Below are 14859 nucleotides of genomic sequence, written 5' to 3'. Positions count from 1 at the left end.
GACTCCCATACCCAGAGGAGGGCCTGTGAAATCTCATTAGGTCAAAATCTCCCCACCCTGCCAGCCACTCCTCCAGGAAGCAGGTCCTTGCTACCCTCTACAGATTACTCCTCCAGTCTAATCAGGACCCCACCCTAAGCCCCACCAGGCTCTCTGGTGGCCTTTGTGCCTGTTCATGTCCCCAGCCACTGTCCCCTTCCCTGGGTCCCTCCTGGAGACACTGCCTACAGCCATGTCAATCCCACAAAGAGCAGCCAACCAGTATTTGCATGTCACAATGGCCCTACCAGGGAGGTAAGGTCATCCCATGGTCCAAATGAAGACACTGAGCCACAGAGCAGTTTGACTTCTTGCCCAGAGATCACAAACCCCCTCTCCAAGGTGAAAGGCTGGGAGACCTTAGGCAAGGAGACGGCAGGGGAAGGGGAGGGGAATGATCCTCCCAGAATCACACAGACCCCGCGGGGCCTGGCGACCGCTGTGTCCTAGGCACCACACACATCCGCCCAGGTCCCTTCCTCAACCACCCAGTGAAGTGAAGCAGAGCTGTTGCTGCAAGAACCCAGGGCTGACTCTGGGCCCACGTTGCCTTCAGATCAATCCTCCCTCTGCAGTGCCCTTGTCTTCCACTGACTGTCCAAATAGTATCCATCCCCCAAGCCCACTTCCCCCAGGGAGCTACCCATCCATCCTTCTGGGCCCACCCATCTTTCCACATCTTTCCACATCAGCCCTTGCCCACCAGGTGTTTTCCTGGTGAGTGGAACACATTATTAGGACACCTTCTCCCCCCAAAATGTTCATGGTCAAATCAGTTTAGAAAACACTAAAAGGTTTCTTTTTCTGCAGGACTTGTCAGAACCTTTAATTCTCCTAAATGCATTCTGAATCTCCCATAGGCTGATGGAATGAATTTGACAGTGTCTACCCTTATCTGTCCCCAAACCCTTGAGGTTTCTCAGAATAGTCTTTGTGAAATGCTGCCCCTTCCCACCTTTCAGAACAGCCTGGCACAGTAGAGGGCACACGGGCAGGGATCATGGCAGGCGGTGGGGGGTGGGGGGGGGTGGGGAAGAGTATCCTTTTAGGACATCGATGGGACATTTGGGGAACTCAGACTGAGAGCCCCTCAGTCTCTCCTTTCCACCCTCCCCCGGATGAGGTGACTGTCTACTCCTGCCAGCATCTGGAGGGACCTCACCTGACTGGGGCCCTCAGATACCACCCCCCACCCCAACCCCACCAGGCTATGTAGGGCCCAGAGAGCAAGGGGCCTTGGAAAATCCCTAAAGCAGGCTGGACAGTTCTTCTGGGCAAATTACTTAATCTACTCCATCATTACTAGTGAGTTTTAATATTAAACCAAAATTAAAATGCATTAAGCTGCCATTCTGAGAAGATGCGGTTCCCCACTCAGCAAACCCTGTCACCCTCCCCCCTGCTCCCCAGGGAGGGGACCAAGTCCTTCAGTTAACAGAAAACTAGGGCCTCAGAGGGTAGCAGACACTTGCCTGTAGTGGCCCAGTCAGGGGCAGCGCAGAGAGAAGCATCCAGGCCTCCTCACGTCCAGGTATGCGGGGAGGTGGCCCAAGTGGGATAAGACCCCAACAGTGGCTCACGTAACCATCGGTGGCCACTACAAAGACTCACACAGGCCAGGGAAAGGGATGTTGTACACACTGGGGGTGACAGCTTAGTAGCTGGGGTGACTTTGGGCACTTTTAGGAGAAGATGGCATGTCTGGGGCTGGAGTCAGCTGTCTCCCCAGTCTCCTCGGCCCCACCCTGGCTGCAGGAAGAGTGCTCACCCCAGATTGGCTACCCACAGGGCCGGGCTCAGCTGTGGGCAAAGATAAGATGCCCTGTATCCCGGCTGTGTGTCACCCTGACTTGGGGCAGTCGTCTAAGACACCTTTTCATGGTCTTGAGAGTTCCTCACAGTCAGGCGCTCTGAAAATCAAAGGTCTCAGACCTTTGTCACTGGTCTGAGACCCAGACTCCCAGAGCCCCTTCACCCAGTCCCACCTCCCAGCAGAGTGGCCCCTGCATCCCACACCCTCTACATACTCCCCTCACCTCCCACAACACAGTCCACAGGAGCCAGCATGGTCCCCTTTACCTCTTCTAGATCCCACCTGACCTGCACCTGTCCCTGTACCTACCTGCTTCGGCCCCTGAGTCCCCAGTCTCAACCCCCACTACACAGAGATGGCCCATGGACCAGGTCTGCACCACCCAGGAGCCTGTGGGAGATGCAGAGTCCCAGGCCCTGGCCCAGACCTACTGAATTAGAGCCTACATTTTAACGAGATGCCCATGTGATCCATGTCTATGTTAGAGTTTGAGAAGCACTTTTATAGACCACTGGTCTAATCAAGTCATTGCACCCGAGGCCTATAACCTTCAATGGCTCCCCAGGGCCTAGTGAATCAGGTCTAGACTCAGCAGCTTGGCAGTTAAGACCTTCCCTGACCTGGCTTCAACCCAGTACTCCAAGCTTGGGCTCCCCCTGCCCCTTGGGAATGTCATCCCCTCGTCTGTTGGCTAACGCTGCCCAGGACTTGGGGACCCTCTACAAGCACTGCCTCCTCCAGGAAGCTGGTCTGAACAGTACCTCATTATATCACATCTGGAGTGGCTCACTCATTTCCTGCAGAGGAGAGCTCTTGTCCTGTGTAGCCAGTAGCTCTGAGCACCAGGCTGGGGCACTGGGTGCTGACCACAGGTAAGAGGCTCCAGCACCCAGCTGGAATGTCCACCCTCAGCTCCAGCCTGACAGCGTCAGGCTGAGCCCCAGCTTTCACCTCAACTCAGTGGATGAGTCTCCCTGCCAAAGAAGGGGCACTCCCGAGACCCATGGGCCTGCTGAGCTTCTAGCAGCCACGTGCTTACCCTGCGCCGCAGTTTCCCAAAATGAAAAGAATGCCACCAACTCTGCCTCCTTCTCCCTGGGGGACTGGAAGGATCTGCTGAGATAGATGAGCAGATTCCTTAAACTGTGGGGCTCAGAATTTGGAGCCAAGAAACTCCATCCCTGTATGGTCAGCAACCCTTGTTTGGCCGGCCAGCCAGACCCTGGGGAAACCAAGTGACCTGCCCAGAGGCGTTCTCATGACCAAACAGGAAAGCCTCGAAGGACAGGGCTGCCACACCCACCGCCCGCCTCCCTCCTTCCTGGCCCAGTTCCTCGGGGCTGGCACCTCATGGGAAGTCCTCACTCCTTTATGCTGGGTGTGCAAGAAGCCACTCAAGCATGCAACCTCAGGAGTTGCCAACTTCTGCAACCTCTAGGGAGCAAAGAAAAAGTCTCTCCAATCCCATTTTACAGACAGACAAAAAGAGGTAAGGACAAGACCAACAGTGATGTGGATTAAGCTGAATTCGAGTCCCATTTCTCCGGTCCCCCAGCTCTGCTCCCACATTCAACCCAGCCCTACTCAAACCTCCATGCACACTCCCCAAGGCCAAGTCCAAAGCTCCACCTCACAACATTGTAAAGTAATCCAAAAACAGGCGGTTTATCTGCAGAGCCCCTCCTGACCTCGTGAGCTCTCCAGAGGCAGATGAAGAGGGGAAAGGGCCATGCTAAACCCAGAGGGGTGACCTTCTAATGGCATCCCGAGCAGAGAGCTGCTTTTGCACCAGAAGTACTTGACCTCCCCAGCACCCCAAAACCACAACACGCATGACGCCCAACTACTTGGCCTGGGCCTGGAGCCCTTTCTAGAAGAAAAAAAATGGGGCATGAAGCAGAGGACCTCAGCTGCCCACTCTGAGTGAGGACCCCTTCTACCTTCAGGGTATGGCTTCTTTCCTACCTCCCCAGCCTCCAAGGCCAGGCGCCTCTGGGAGTCAGGCAAAACCACTTGTTAGTTAAGAAGCCTTCAGCTGGTGTGGATGTGAGTGGCATGGGAGAAGTGTCACAGTGGAGTGGTTTACAGCACAGATTCTGGAGCCAGGCTGCCTGGGTTCAAATCCTCACTCTGTCACTACTGAGTTATAGGACTGTGCCTCAGTCTTCCCATCTGTAAAATGGGCATGAGACCTACATTCTAGAGCTGTTAAGAAGAGTAAAGGAGTTAATATTTGCAAGGTCTTTAGGCCATTGTGTGGCACCCAGTGAGTATACCAGGTCCCTGGCCCAGCCTCTTGGCCTCTGCTTGATTTTTCCCACCCGGGATATTCTCCTTGCTCCCACCTATTCCAGCTCAAGACCTTTCGTAGGCATGTCAGCCTGACCTTAGATCTGAACCCTTAGCCCCTATTCCATTGTTCCCCTCACAGTGTCCCTTGGCCCTCTATTCAGGGCTCTCCCAGATCTGAGGTCCCCTAGCTCTTAGCTCTCCATTCTGAGATCACCAGCCACACAATTTAATTCTCAGCTGGCTCCTTTGTGCAAAGAAGAGAGCTGTGGGTGGAGAGACAAGGGTCTATAGAAAGATGCTCAGCTCCAGCTTCTTCTTCCAACTCCTGTCCTCCAGGGCTGGGCACCCAGCAGGCACCCAAGGGATAGGCCTGAAATAAATCTCTGTCCGCCCAGATCACCCCCATCTCCTGACTTAGAGAAAACACACACACACACACACACACACACACACACACACACACACAGCCCTCTGTGGACCCAGCCTGGATTTCAACCAAAGAGAGCAAAGGAAATCATTTATGCCCAACCCACCACAACCCACACCAACTCTACACCCCCCAGACCTGCCTAATCTTCCCTAAGCAGACAGGCTTGCTTTTAAGCCTCCTGTACCCTCCCCATGTCCCTTCTTCACATCCCACTGGCCCTCTCCAATTTTTACAGCAGTTTATACAACTGCTTTTGTGGAAAGAAAATAAAAGTCCTTGGGGTCACTGCTCCTGCACTGACTGCAATACCCATGTCTTTCTCCCTAACCCAGCCCTGACCTTCCCACCTGGCTCAAGATTCCCTGAGAGTCAGCCAGGGACTGTGTTGGATGCTCTAGATACAGCAATGGGCCATTCAGTCAAGGTCCAGCACTTGAGAAGCCGGACAAAGTAAACAAATAACTGCAACAAATACTATGGACTGTGATAAATATAATTAAGAAAGGAAAGAAACCAGGTGCTATGACAAATTACAGGGGAGTGGGGAGGGGGCCTCTACCAAGACTGGGAAGGCACATTTAAGTTGAGACCTGACAATGAGAAGGAGCAGAGCCAGCCCAATAGAAAACCCTGGACGAACATTCCAGGCAGAGGAAACTACACAAGCAAAGACCCAGAGAAGGAAAAAGTTTAGGGTGTTCAAGGAGCCGAAGTGATTCAGATGTGGCTATCAGGAAGAACGCAAAGGGGACAATGGTCAGGATAAGGGTGGAGGAGGTCAGCAGTGGCCAGATCATGGAGGGTCTGATCTTTGAAATTTTATTCCAATGGCAGTAGGGAGCTATCAAGGGTTTTAAAGGAATGTGATTATGTAATCACTATTTTTCTAAATCATTCTTGCTGTTCTGTTAAAATAGATTTGAGGTGGGCAAGTGGGAATTTGGGGGAAAGCAGGTAGCAGCTACTACAGCACCTGGGCAAGACCCAAAAGGTGGCTTGGCCTGGGGCAATGGCCTGGGGCCATAGCAGTGAAGTCAGAGCATGAAGAACAAGCCTGAGATAGATTTTGCAGCAAGAGTCAAAAGGACTTGCTGTTGCACTGGATGTGGGGAGGGGGGCAAAGGGAGGAGCTGGTACCATCTGGTCCTGTCTTTAAAGGTAGGTGGGTTATGGGCTATTTAGAGAAGGCCCAGGAAGGTCACATTTGGGGAGTACAGCCAGGGTTCTGTGTCATCCATATGAAGTTTGCATACCAATGAGACATCCAGGATACCCTAAACCATCAGATGGGTGGCTAGCTAGAGAAGCTGGGGCTGGTGACAAAATCCGCTACTTAAAATCATGAGAAGAGAAGTGATGTACATTTAAGATCAGTGCGTTTGTAAAGTAATGCTTGATTTGAAAAATCAGAAGAAAGAATGAGGGCTTGGAGGATAGGTAAACAGTGGGGAGTCAGGAGAGCAGAGGGGCTGAGGACAGAGCCCTGGGATCCCCCAATCTTTAGAGCTGAATGAAGGAGTTGTCCCCAAAGACAACTAAGGAAGGGCTAGCCAAGGAGAGAGGAAGAAAACCAGAAGTCAAGAGAGGATACTAACTCTAGAAAGAGAGAAGATCAACAAGACCAAGGTGGGGGGGGGGGGGTCGTCAAAGAAGACCTGCTTGTAGGGGTGTGGGAATCACTGGAGACCTTGACTGGGGCAGTTTGCGGTGAAGTGGTAGGACCAAGCCGGGTCAGGTGAGCTGAAGGACCCGAGGGATGTGCTCCAGAGGAGCAAGTGCGGACAGCTCTTTGCAGAAGTTCTGCTGTGAAAAGAAGTAAAGAAGTAGATCTGTAGCTGAGGGGGAATGAAGGATGAAGGAAAAAATAAAACAAACCAAAAAAAGGAGCGATAAGTGAGGGGTGGAGGGTATTAAGGCATGTTCTTATCCTGTTGGGAATCGGGGGATAGGAAGCCACTTCTAACCCTGGAAAGAGGGGAAGTAATCGGAGTGTGGGACAGGGAGCAGACCACCTTGGAGCCAAGTGGAGGCATGGGCGTGTGGCGGGAACTGGAATGCTTTCTCCCTGCCCCCCCCCCCAACAAGAGGGAAGGGGGGCAAACGTGGGGCCTTCACTGCACACACTTTCCGATGCACGCCTACTCAACCCTGCATTGGTGCCCACTCCAACGACCCCTGGGGCTTGTTCCAAACACCAAGTTGCCCCCCACGGACTGGCACGGATGTGTCACCACCAGCAGGTTCTGCAAACAACCTGTGGGCACATCTTACCATTCGTGCCAGCCACTGCACTTATCGCGTCGAGGCTGTGGCCCCTTCCTAGCACTAGCTCAGAGGGGGTCCACCGGCCCTTCACCTGCCCAACCCCCAAGGCAGTGGCCTCCCTCAGTCCCTCCCCCAAAGTGAGCACTCAACACACCCTACCCCTTTCCCAGCCTGGCTCCCTATTTGGCCCTCTGGAGAGAGCGGCTCCCCGCCCCCGAGACCACCCGGACAGCCGGAGGGAGGGCGGCCCAGCCTCTCCCCGAGTCCCGGTAGTCGCCCCGGCGCCTTCTCTTCTGTCCCCAGCGCCCACCCCCCGGACCGCCCGAGTCGCCGCGGGGCGCCCGCGCCAGGCTTTGTCTGCGCCCACCGAGCGCGCCCGCCGGGCGCCCAGGGCTCTCCCCTGCTGCACGGAGCTCGGGGAGGGTCCGGCCTGCCCTCCACCTCCGCGTGCTGGCCTGGCCAGCGCAGCCCCCGCCCCGGGATCACCGCCCCGGGCCGGACCACCGCTTCCCCCGGCGCGAGCGAGGGGGCGCGGCGCCCACCGCTGTCCGCGAGCCTCCGGCACCGCCGCGCACCCCAGCCCTCCCGCGCGAGCGCCGCGCTGGCCGCCGGAGCCCCGGACCGCCGGAGCCTTCGGGGCCGTTCGGAGCCCCTCACCTTCCCGCGGCGGCCGCAGCCCCTGCGGGCGTGAGCGAGGGCCGGGGGCTCGGGACTGGGGGGAGGGGGGGCAAGGGGACTGGGGGGCGGACGCTCTGTACCTTTCCCTGCTGAGCCGGGGAAGTGAGTCTGTGGCGAGCGGCGCTCCAGCCTCGGCCTCCTCCTCCTCCTCCCCTCTTCTTCCAGCCGTCTGGCTTCCTCCTCCAGCCGCCGCCGGGACCGTAGGGGCCCGAGCCAGCCGCCGCGGCCTGCGTGGGGCCCCGCTCCGCCTCGCGTCCCCGGCCCACCCCGCCAGGTCCGCCTGGGCCCGGCCCCCTGCTCCGCCTCGGGGCGGGGACGCGCGAAGCTCCTCCCCGAGCCCGGCCCCCAGGGAGCGGGGAGGCGGGGGCCGCGGGGGCCGCGGGAGCCGCGGGCCCCCGGGAGGAGGGGTGGGGGCCCGCCCCCGAAGCCCCCAGCCCAACGCTCCGTCTCTAGCTGGGCGCCAAACGTACTCACTCATCCCCGAAAGGAGAGTAACCAGCCCAGCCCTGCCGGCCCGATGCTGGGCGTAACTCGGGTCAAGGCTGCCTGCCAGGCGACCAGCAGAGCCAGGACGCGGGCCTCAGTTTACCCGCAGAGTTGGAGGGAAGGGGCGCCCCTCTCCTCCCGGAGCTGCCTTCACTCCCGCAGACCCTTCACTGGATCTTAGTTGGGGTCAGTGGGTTCGTCCCCAAGGGCCGCCTCATTTTCTCCCCAACACCCGTTGCCTCCCCTGCCACCGCCACCGCCACCACACTCTACCCCGCCTCTGAGACCTCCGCGCCTCAGTCTCCAATCCTAGACAGCAGGGGGTTGGCGCAGGGCGCACTCACACCGCCACAGCCTGTCACTTCGCAGCCCACTACGTGGAAATGGCCTCTGTAAGAAAATAGCCTTCGCTGAGACGCGCTGCCTCATCCTTGGTTTACGCGCTGCCTCATCCTTGGTTTAATAAAAAAAAAACCGAAGCAAATAGGTGTGAGGGTCACTTTTTCTTTTCCTTTTTTAAAAAATCATAGTTATTTGGAAATTACTTGTTTATTCGCCATTTGAGATTCTGCAAGCACTGCTCTGGTCCCTTGTAGAGTTTTCATTTGTGCCTGTTTATGGGGAAGGTCACTCGGTCTCTGACCATTTCATTCTGTGAACATCTCCAGGGCCTCCTGGAGCTGATAGAGACCCAGTCCAAGTGGGGGGGAAGCCTTGGATGGAAGCCAGGCCCCTGCCTTGAACTGTCTTTCAGGGTGAGGAGGGTGCCACATCTAACCTACACCCCACAGCCAGTCCCAGTGCAGAGCATAGGTCCGCATGAGTGGAGGCCAGGAGAGCAGAGGTGACCCTACAGAAATGGGGTTTGATGCTCCCCTGCAAAAGGGACCCACTAAGCGTACTGGTTACGGGGTAAGGACATGGTGCATTTGAGGCGAAGTTTCTTCTCAGTAGAAAAGTCCTGGTCATTGCCCATGCTAGTCCCTTCACCCAGAAAGCCTTTCTGCCCCAAACCCCTATATCCCCTTCGAGTTTAATGTCACCTTCCTCAGTGAATCCTTCCCTGTCACCAAGGAAGCAGAATGCTTTTGAGTAGGCTCTCAGAATTAGATTTCCTGGGTTTGAACTCTGCCTCCATGTGGCCTCCCTGTGCTTCAGTTTTCTCATCTATAAAATGGGACTAATAAATAATACCCCTACTCCAAAGAGTCATTGGATTCAATAAAAATGCTAACATGGGCTTGACAGATTACAAATGACAGAAAACTACTCAGAATGGCCTGGTGTAAGCAAATAGGACATGTATATGCTCACATAACAGAAGACGCCAATGGTCTGAGATCTGCACACCAAGAGGTTTGAAAACTACCAAGACTTAGTCTTCCTGTCCTTATCTCTCTTCTCTGCTCCTTGCTGTGGCAAGATGGCTGCCAGCAGCTGTAAGTACCAACCTCACAGCTCAAGTCCTCATTGCTTTCAGCTGTCCCAGCAAAAAGCCAAGGTTACACCAAGTTGGCTCTGCTGGGTCACATATCATTGTTTGGGCCTGAATCACATGCCCAGCCCTGGAGTCAGTCCCATCCTAACCACAGGGATGCGGAGTGAGGAAGGGTGATGTCAGGGCACTGTTTACAATTAGAAGGTGAATGGACCCAGAGCTGTGTGCCAGACACCCAGAGAGTTCACATTAAAAAAAAAAAAAAAAAAAAAAAAATTGGCCATTGTTGGGAGCCTTCATCAAATTTCAGGGGTGGCCAGTACCTTTTGAACACCCTTCTGTGTTTAGGGAACTTTCCAGGAGCACGAACCCTGCCCCCCCTTCTCCAAAGCCAAAAATGCTCCTTCCCAGTCTTCTCTGCAGCTGGGGTGCTGGCACCAACCAGGCCCTGCAACCAGATGCACCACTGAAGATTTTTATGTGGAAGCGAGCATGTGGGAAGACAGGCGTCACCCAGAATCCGTTCAGGAAGATGGTAGTAAGGACAGCCCTGGAGGCATCTGGCTGTAAGGATGACTGTGACAGAGGTGCCAGAATACTTGCCTAAGGACATGTCAGTTGTCTCTCGCTGCATAACAAACCCCCCTCAAAACTCAGTGGCTCCAAACAACAATTTCTTATTTCTCACAACTCTTTGGGTGGACTGGGCTCAGCTAGACAGCTCTTCTGCCGCGTGCTTGACTGGGGCTGGAACAATCCAGATGGTTTCTCTCTCCATGGGACCTCTCCTGCAGAATAGCCTGGACTTCCTTACAACATGGCAGCCGGGCTTCTCTCTGGGGTGAAATGGAAGCTGCCGGGCATCTTGAGGCATAGACCCAGAAGTGCCATTTCATTATTTCTGCCACACCCTATTGGCTTAAGAAAGTCACCAAGCCAGCCCCTATTCAAGGGGAGGGTAAGCGGACTCCCCCTCTTGATAGGAAGGGTGCAGTGTGGTATTAGTTTGGAGGGCTGCTGCAGGAGAGTCCCACAAAGTAGATGGCTTAATCAACAGACATTCCTTGTCTCACAGTTTTGGGAGGCTGGAAGCCCAGGATCAAGGTGTCTACAGGTTCGCTTCCTTCTGCCAGGGAGAATCTGTTTCATTGCTGTCTCCGGGTTTCTGGTGCTTTGCTGGCAATCTTTGGTGTTCAGGGGCTTGTAGATCCATCACCCCAATCTCTGTCCTCATTCATCTTCTCACAAGTTCCCCCTGTGTGCATGCCCCTGTTCTGTGTCCAAATTCCCCTCCTTATAAGGACACCTGTGGATTAGGGCCCATCCTAATAATTTCACTTCTACCTGATTATCTCTGTAAAGACACTATCTCCAAATACGGTCATATTCTGAGGTACTGGGGATTAGAACTCCAACATATCCAATAAACGTATGGGGGAGACATAATTCAACCCATAGAAAATGAGCACGCAGGAGTGCAAGGAATCCTTGGTAGCCATCTTACAGATAATCTATTACAAAGCAGAAGCCTTAAGGAATACACACCTCTCTCTTATCTCCAAGAATGGATTTCTAGGGTACACAGTTTCAGATTAGGGCCTAGAACTTATTTTATTTTATCCTATCCTATCTTATCTTATCTTATCTTATTATTTCTTAGAGAAAGTAAGCCAGGGAGGGGCAGAGGGAGAGGAAAAGAGAATCTTTTTTTTTCAATATATGAAATTTATCATCAAATTCGTTTCCATACAACACCCAGTGCTCATCCCAAAAGGTGCCCTCGTCAATACCCATCACCCACCCTCCCCTCCCTCCCACCCCCCATCAACCCTCAGTTTGTTCTCAGTTTTTAACAGTCTCTTATGCTTTGGCTCTCTCCCACTCTAACCTCTTTTTTTTTTTTCCTTCCCCTCCCCCATGGGTTTCTGTTAAGTTTCTCAGGATCCACATAAGAGTGAAACCATATGGTATCTGTCTTTCTCTGTATGGCTTATTTCACTTAGCATCACACTCTCCAGTTCCATCCACGTTGCTACAAAAGGCCAGATTTCATTCTTTCTCATTGCCACGTAGTACTCCATTGTGTATATAAACCACAATTGGAAAAGAGAATCTTAAGCAGGCTCCATGCCCAGTGTGGAGACCAACACGGGGCTCAATCCCACAACTGTGAGATCCTGACCTGAGCTGAAATCAAGAGTCAGAAGCTTAACTGCTTAACTAGCTGAGCCGCCCAGACACCCCAGGGCCTGGAATTTTAAATACTTCTTACAAATCCTACCACCACCACCAGCTACCTTGGGTACAACGAATTTTTCTCTACCCACCCCCACCATGAGCCAAGCGGGTCTTTGGAGCCTGATTGGTGCAAAGTGGATTAGAGCTAAAATGGTTCCCTATTGCTTCCTCCTGGAACAATAGGTCAGGTTTAAGCACCTGACTAGCTGTGAGGCCTTGAGCAAGTTCGGCAAAAGCTCCCTTTTGTCGTTCTTAAAATGGGGGTGATGACAGGAGCCTGTGGCTCAGGGTTGTGACGAGGATTAAAAAGGAATAAGAGATATAAAAATCAATAACCAAGCCATCAGGCCCCCTCCAGATATCAGTAGTTATTAGCATCAGTCTCTGCCACATCCATACAACTGATTTAGATTCTGTTTTGTGTTGAAACATTAGTCAAGCACTGATCACAGTGAGACTTCACATGTGTGGAGCACTTTATAGTTTACAAAACACTTCCACACCCACCACCCCGGGGAGAGGTCAGAGTAACAAAGAAGGGCTTTAGGAAATTTACTAATTATAAGTAATGCTGGTTTCTGTAAGAAAGAGACCCAAGAACACAGTGGTTCAAACATAACAGAAATTCATATCTTACCTGGACAATAAAGAAGTATTCCTATTTCATAACAGCTTTCCTCCGCATTGTGATTCAGGGATCTAGGCTCATTCCAGCATGTGCCTCCAACAACCATCAAGGTCTTGTATTCATCAGCACAAAGCCAGCCACAGAAGAAAACCTTAGCTTGAAAACTAACATTACTTCTACTCACATACCATTGATCAAAACCAGTTTCGGGGCGCCTGGGTGGCTCAGTCGGTTAAGCGTCCGACTTCGGCTCAGGTCACGATCTCGCGGTATGTGAGTTCGAGCCCTGCGTCGGGCTCTGTGCTGACTGCTCAGAGTCTGGAGCCTGTTTCAGATTCTGTGTCTCCCTCTCTCTCTGACCCTCCCCCGTTCGTGCTCTGTCTCTCTCTGTCTCAAAAATAAATAAACGTTAAAAAAAAAAATTTAAAACCAGTCTCATGGTCATACCTAACTACAAGGGAGGCTGGGAGATATGTTCTAGCTGTGAATCCAGGAAGGGTAGAAAAGTGACTTTTGGTGACCAGCCAGCAGTCTCTGCTATGAGGAAGTTTTTAAAAGTTCTGGAAGGGATGGGACATGTAGCCCCAAGGAAGCATCATTCATTCCCAAGGAGGATATAGTGGGTTGACTTAATGGCCACAATTCTTCACTTCCCCGTGTAGTATTTTGCATCCATATTCTTGCCACAATTGAGACAGGTGGAGTGTATCTTCCCACCCACTGATGTTAGGCTTGAACGTGTGGCTTTCTCTAGCCAATGAAATGGAATAGAAGTGGTGGTGAGTCTGTTTTGAGCCTCAGATTTAAGAGTTCCTGCATGTTTCCATTTCCTTTTGTGCTTTCTCCACCTCCATTAGAAACGTTCCCCTGGATAGCTACTGCCTTTCAGCCTGAAGCTGCAGATGAACACACGAGAGGCAGACCAGAGCTCAGCCCAGAGCCAAGAGCCAAACTCACCCAGACCATATCTTGAAGCACCTATCTGATCCAAGCCTAGATCAGCTAACATGCAGCCAACCTGTAGATGCATGAGAGCAGCACAGCCAACCCAGCCAGCAAACATACACGTGAGAAATGAATACTGTTGTGTGTTTCGTGGTTGTTACACAGCACTGTTGTTGTGATAGCCAACTGATAAAGGCAAAGAGCAACCTCACTTACCCGGGCTTTTCATAAGTATGTCAATTCCATGTGACTGAAAAAAGAATTAGAAAACAAGAGACTATGTGGCTCAAAACCAGACCTGCATAGCCATACAGTACGTGAATATGGCATCTGATGTCAAGGCACTCTGTATACTTCTGTCTGTCCTCTCCCCATATCCTGACTGGTGTCCTTAGGTTTCTCCACCAGGACAGGAGTACCTGATCTTCAGCCAACGTCTTTGGCTACTATATGGTTGTCCCGATGGAACGATGGTGTATCAACGGAAAGACACTAACAGACCCAGGCAAAGAAGGCAAGTTCCATCATTGTGGGTAAGCCTACAACTTTGTACACCCAGGAGTGGGAGACAGTGCAGCAGGCTATGATGGAGAGACTAGCACCCATGGCCTTCAGGTCCCCACTGAAGGAAACCAGCCGCTGCTGAGACCACCCCATCAAGATGAGGCTCCCAACAGGTCTGCTAAAGCAGGTCTTCTGAGACTGCAGACAAAGCAACTGTGAAAACACAAATTCTGATTCAGCAGGTCTGGGGTGAGGCCTGAGATTTAAGCTCCCAGTTCAATGCCACTGGTCCTCAGGCCAGACTTTGAGTAGCAAATCTCCACAGCGATGGTATCAGTCTCAACCGCACACTGGAATAACCTGGGGGGCTTTTAAAAGCACTGACACCTGGCTCCCATCCCCCCACAGGCAGGGGGCCTGTGGAGCACCTGGGAACTCTGGCTATTCCAATGTATAGCCACTGTTCTAAAAGCTCCCTTCACTGTTTTCAAGGGATATGTGCCATCTTGCCCCCTCTCCACTTTTCTGGAGGCTCTGGCTCTCCGTTTGCCCACCCTTTTGCCAGGTAAGAGAATTCAATGTTTTTAACTAAAGTGATTCCCACGTTGTGAAAGAAGAAACAATTACAGGTGCCTGGGTGGTTCAGTCAGTTGAGTGTCTGACTCTTGATTTCTGTTCAGGTCATGATCTCACGGTTGTGAGATCAAGCCCCAAGTCAGGTCTGGCTCCACACTGGCCGTGGAGGCTGCTTAAGATGCTTGCACATGCTCTCTCTGTCTCTCTCAACTCTGTGTGTGTGTGGAAGAAGAAGGAGGACGAGGAGGAGGAGGGGAAAAGAGGAGGAGGAGGAGGAGAAGGGGAAGGGGAAGAGGAAGAGGAAGGAAGAGAAGGAGACGGAGAAGAAGAAGAAGAAGAAGAAGAAGAAGAAGAAGACATATATTGGGGTGGCCGGGTGGCTCAGTCGGTTAAGTGTCTGGTTTCGCCTCAGGTCATGATCTCATGGTTCGTGGGTTCAAGCCCTGTGTCAGGCTCTGTGCTGACAGCTCGGAGCCTGGAGCCTGCTTCAGATTCCGTGTCTCCCTCTTTCTCTGCCCCTCCCCTGC

General features: G+C 52.8%; 1 protein-coding gene across 4 annotated transcripts in view; it reads right to left on the bottom strand.

The window, feature by feature from the left end:
- The window catches only part of SMOX (spermine oxidase), a 48757-nt gene extending 40986 nt beyond the window's left edge, over window positions 1-7771 (bottom strand). For all 4 annotated transcript variants that reach the window (XM_049651076.1, XM_049651077.1, XM_049651079.1 and 1 more), the window contains exon 1: window positions 7598-7771. The gene's annotated coding sequence lies outside the window, so the exon portion shown is untranslated. The remainder of the gene's footprint in view (window positions 1-7597) is intronic.
- Window positions 7772-14859: the final 7088 nt, after the last annotated feature.

Source organism: Panthera uncia, assembly GCF_023721935.1.
Source record: "Panthera uncia isolate 11264 chromosome A3 unlocalized genomic scaffold, Puncia_PCG_1.0 HiC_scaffold_11, whole genome shotgun sequence".
NCBI lineage: Eukaryota > Metazoa > Chordata > Mammalia > Carnivora > Felidae > Panthera > Panthera uncia.
The sequence above is the reverse complement of the archived record's forward strand: the minus strand, read 5'-3'. Positions and strand labels throughout refer to the sequence as shown.